General features: G+C 43.2%; 1 pseudogene; it reads right to left on the bottom strand.

Moving 5' to 3' along the window:
- Positions 1-3,540: 3,540 nt before the first annotated feature.
- Positions 3,541-5,286, bottom strand: LOC102825264 (annotated as a pseudogene).
- Between the last annotated feature and the right edge of the window lie 266 nt (positions 5,287-5,552).

Raw genomic sequence — 5,552 nt, 5'->3', positions numbered from 1 at the left:
GATCTCTTCCAATCAGTCGGCCAGATAGTTGTCTTCCAAATTTCTTGGCAGAGTTGAGTGGCTGCCTCACTTTCTTGAAAGATTTCAATTTTTATTCCATCAATTCCTGGTGCCTTGTTCTTTGCCACTTCTTTCAATGCACTTTGGACATCCTCCCTGAGTATCATTGGCTCTTGTTCATATGGTATCTCTTGAAATGGTTGAATAGATATGGGCATTCATTTACAAAGTATAGTGTATTTTCCACTAATACTTTTATAATGAAAAGTCTTGGGTACTCATGGTCCAATTTCATGCTAAGCTACTGTAAAGGTGAGTACAAATTAAAAAAAGTAAAAATTATTTTCCCTAGTTCAAAGGGGAAAAGTCTTCGCTTGTCTTATTTTTGAGCCTTTATTTTAGAAAACTTGTGAATTCTTTCTCTGCCTCTTTTGAATGTAGATAAATACTTTTAAAAGGCTAAATAAGCTTCTTGCCAATTTGACGCACAGGAATGATTCCTCGAGTACCTGGAAACCGTCATGGAAATGTAACTGTTACAGGAAGCTAGCTCCACTTTCTATACTTTCTGTGGGAGAGTAGTAGCCTAACATCACTTGTACCTTGTTTCAAATTGCAAAACTACTTCTAGGTATAAAATTATGAGTTTCTTTTTGTTTTGGATAAACATAATTGGTCAACATTGTAGCTTATCCCAGTCACGTTGGGAATTTGATATTTCTACTTTGCCCTATAAGAAGTCTGGTGTAGGCCAGTTTGAATGACAGCTCTACAAGATGGCGGCAGCCGACGCAGAGTGCGGAAAAGAAGTGAAGAAACTGAGAGACGGGACCAGTTATATGACAACAAAGGAATCGCGTATCTCTTTGATCTAGACTATAAGTCTGACGAATTTACAGTGATGCCCCTCAATATGGAAATATATCTCATTTTGTAAATCACAGTTGCAACCCAAATCTTTAAGTGTTCAATTGTTTTCATTGATAACCTTGATACTTGTCTTCCTCAAATTGCGTTGTTTTCCATAAGAACCATAAATGCTGGAGAAGAGCTGACTTTTGCTTATCAAATGAAAGGTTGAGATGATGTATCTTCAGATTCTATTGACCATGGTCCAACCAAAAAGAGGATCAGAACCGTGTGGAAATGTGCAGCTCTGACTCGCTGAGGTTACCTCAACTGAATTCTCAGAAAATTGAATTTATAATCATTTTTGTTTTATTTCTTCCTAATGTTAATATTAAAAAAAAAAGAAAGAAAGAAAAGAAAAAGAAACAACACAAACATTTGGGAACTTTTTTTTCATACTATCAACATTACTCCCATGTTAATTTTTGATTCATAATTCTAGTTTGAAAACATTCACCAAATGTATTGATGAGTTTCTGAAGAAAGGGCACAGGGTCCAGTAGACTCAGTGAATTGTTCATAGTGGTTGGATGCCAAGCATGCAAGGAGAATTATTTACAGTTCAACATGCACATACTCAAGAAGTCTGTGAATAGACAAATGCCTCCTTCAGTGTAAAATAAAGGCAAAACTAGTAATGCAACAATTGACAAGATCAAACATTTAATTTGCCATAAATCTTAGAAAAATGACTGATACAATTTGGACCAACATACAAGTTATATTTTTGTTATACTGTCATTTCTGTTTACCTACTTAATACTTGTTGTACTGTACTTGTATTTGGGGAAACTAGGTAATACCCAAAATTTGTACTCAATTTTCTACTTTTATCATTAAAACATTGACATCTGAATGATTTAAAAATTAAAGGTGAAAAAGTTAAAAACAAAAAACAAAAAGTGTGGTGCTGTAGGGTGAAGTACTGGATTACTAATGGCAAGGTCCACAATCCAAGGCCACAGGGTCACTATAAATTGAAACTGACTCAACAGCATTTAACAGCAGCAACACTTTGTCCTATAAGGGTTGTTAAGACTCAGAATCAACTCGTAAGCATTGGGTTTTAATGGGTATGTATGACAAATGCTATTGTTAAGTCCCTTAGTTAAAATCTTCTTTCTATCTTGAGAACATTTTATGAGTAGGTTCCATACACTTGGCTATATGAAGAGTTAAATTTCTTTCTGTTTTTGAAGTCTCTTTAGTGGAATCCTGGTTTAATGCTTATTCTTTAAAAAAGAAAAAAAAAAAGTTGTTTGGTTTTTTTTTTTCAATTTTATTTTCTAGCATGATTGAACCACAAAGTCGGCAGTTCAAGCTCACCAGCCACTCCTAGGAAACCCTACACAGGGTTGCTATGGATCAGAACGTACTCAATGGCACTTAACAACAGCAATCTTTGTGGGGAGATTTTTAGGTAGATTCTGATTTTAATTGTTTTTCACCAACATTGTCCAAACTATAAATGCTCAAAAGTGTCTGTACCAACAAGAAGTCATTTTACTGTAAACTACAATTTTAAGACAGAACAATATGTTCACAGAGCAAGTAGAAGTATTAAACTGCACAGATTTTATAATAAAATGCACCAGTGTTCTGCTCAGTGTTCAACTTCCACATCCATGTTCCCAATCCTCAGAGGCCAATGCTTTTACCTATTTCTATGTTGTTGCTGTTGTTCTGAAGTCCCGTCCAGTCGGCTCCAACTTATAGCAACCCTATATAGGGTTTCTAAGTAGCCGTTGAAAAGTATGAACTGCCATCTTTGTGGTTTCCAATCCAATGCTGATCCTACAGTGCCACACCAGGAGTCCATACTATTGGTTTAAAAAAATTTTTTAGTTGCCCTCAAGTCTGCACCAACTCATGGTGACAGCATTTGTGCCAGAGAAGAACTGTGCTCGGTAGATTTTTCAATGAATGATTTTTAAGATGTAAATCACCAGGCCTTTCTTTAAAGGTGCCTCTGGTCAACTCTTTTTTCTTTTTCCAGTGACAGAAAAATTTTTTGTATTTAAAAACAAAATTAACATTCCTCCAAACAAACAAAACAGATTAAATAAAATTCACAGTGAGTAACTGTATGTGCAGTAAACAGTAAACATCTGTATGTGCAATTAAATACTGTCTCTGTTACTGAGGCATGAACCTCAAACAAACAATATACAAGTGGGTGGGAGGAGGCCCAAGTTTTAACTTTGTGGGGTTTGGAGAGACCAGATGGAGGAAATGAGAGGAAGGGGAAATCCATTTCGTTTTTCTTAATTCTGTCCATATAAATATATTCCTAAAGACCCAAAAAGAAAAGGGAGCTTGGGATGGTAAGGAAATAGGAGCATAGGGGAGTGTGAGACCGTCCTAATTCTACCTGGTCAAAAAAATACGAAAGAAATTAATTTCATGGTGGGAGGAGAGATGAAAAATGACAGAAGAGGATGGGAAGGAGAGAGAAGAAAAGTGTCAACCAGGGCCAGGGCAGGGGAGCAAGACGGCTAGGACCAGTCTGTTGCCATCTTTGTCCCTCAGGTCTTAGGCTCCAGTTTAGCATCTGCCTCCCTACTGCCTCTATCTGAGATCTGTCTGGATCTCCTCCCCACCCCTACTATGCTGTTCCTTTCCTTCCTTCACTCATTGGGAGCTGGCTCGCTCCAGTATCCTCAGGTCATACTTCTTGTTAGCCACTTGAAGTTTGGACTCACAGAGTTGTTGAGGCGAAGGGAGGCATTCTGGGCAGCCAGGAGGGCTGGAGACTCCCGTCATGATGGTGTACAAGGCAGCAAGGTCTGAATGGCGGGCCATTCTCAGTAGTCCCACTGTTGTTCCTCCCCCTCCCCCACCCCCACCGGGCAGCCCCTGAGCATCCTTGAGCCACTGGATCTTGGCGCCGGACATGGCGAGCTGAGTGAAGAGTTTGTTGGCCTCAGTACAAGTGATGCCCTCGGGGAGATCTGTCACCTCCAGTACCCATCCCAGGACAACATCTGCAGTCCCCAAGTCAGTAGAGGCAGATTTGAGTGCTTGTCTCTTGCCCCGGTTTCCATGCTTTAATCCACTCTGTCCCTGATACACTGTGTAAGTCGACTGGCCATGAAGCAAGGGAGGACAGATGGACAGACTGTACTGTAAAGGCTGGTCCAATAGGGAAGAGTGCCCATCACCCTGTGCTGCACCCCCAGGTCAGGGGAACGGTGTGAGGATGGGCAGGGGGCTGAGTTCTGTGCAGACGTTGCTAGGCTGGTGACAGGAGAGGGTGCTGGGGACTGGGTAGGAGACGGGACTTGTGTTGGCCTGGGGGTTACTTTCAGGATTGTACAGGTCTCCAGGCTCCTGTCCCTGCTGGACCACACTGTAATATTTACAGTGACTCCACTGGACTGTGGATGGGTTCTGGGAGACATTAAGCTGCATGACCACCACACCTGGTCCAGAAGGTGACACTCCTGAGTACTGCTGCGGCATCTGCGGAGGGCTGTGGGGAGAGGGAGACTGAGGCATCTGGTACTGCTCAGAGCCAGGTTGCAGAAACCCCACAGAAAGGTTCGTACCATTTTACTGAGCAGGTGGGATCATGCTGTAGTACACTGGCACTCCCCCTGTTGGTAGGCCCCCCTTGCGCAGATTGGCTCACAGGGACCAGTTGCTGGAAAGGCGGATGTACCACATTTTGTAAGTCATTGCCCACTGGGAGTTGATCAGAAGGCAGTGGAGTGTGCTGAACCACCAGGCCTTGGCCCCCCCATGCTGCTCCTCTGGTTGCTGAGCAGGCCCTGGTTCTGTGGCTGCTGGACCCCAATCATGCCTTGGTAAGGTGCCTGCTGCTGGTTAGGCATCATGGGTTGGCTGCAAACCAGACTGCTGGGATGGCTGAGGCAGCTGTTGACCAGGTTGGGGGCTATAGGCCACTGAGTGAGAGAGAGGTCGATATTGTTGGGTACAGTTAGGATACTGTCCAGCGGGATAGTAAGAGACCTGGACTAGCTGAGGGGGCTGCATGTTGCCATGGGGTACCAGAACTTGCTGAGTAGGCGGTGCCTGGCCAGAGGTGGAATAGTTGGAAGTGGCGAGAGGGTGTCTGGTGGAAGCCATAATGAAGCTAGTCTGCTGAGGGTGCTGGGAGAGAAGTGGAGGCTGGAACCGAGGTGAAGATGGGTCAGCTGCTTCAATAAAACCTTGCCAGCAAAGGCTTATTTGTCGAAAGGGTTTGCTGAGGTCATCTGCCCATGAGATCATGTGGTTATTCATAGGCGGCTGTTGCTGAGGTGTGGATGGGAGAGTAGGAAGCAGCTGCTGCTGTTGGGCATTACAAGGGAGAAGGCCCCGGACAGACTGGGATGAGGTGACCTGGTTGCACACTTCTGGGGCACCTAGTGCCATACCTCAGGAGTTTCAGGGACAGGAACCAACTTGGTCTCGCCTCTAGGCCAACTCTTAACACCAACCTCTCCAACATTTTGATTCGTTTCTGAGTGCATTAACTGTTTTTATCACCCAGTTGTTGTTTTTGTCAAATGCCATCAAGTTGGCGACCCTGTACAGGATGTCCAAGGAGCTGCTGATAGGTTTGAACCACCAACCTTATGTTTAGCCGTCCAGTGCTTATCCTACAGTATCATACCAGGACCACAAAACACTAATTAACA

The sequence above is a fragment of the Chrysochloris asiatica genome, unplaced genomic scaffold, assembly GCF_000296735.1.
Source record: "Chrysochloris asiatica unplaced genomic scaffold, ChrAsi1.0 scaffold00003, whole genome shotgun sequence".
NCBI lineage: Eukaryota > Metazoa > Chordata > Mammalia > Afrosoricida > Chrysochloridae > Chrysochloris > Chrysochloris asiatica.
The sequence above is the reverse complement of the archived record's forward strand: the minus strand, read 5'-3'. Positions and strand labels throughout refer to the sequence as shown.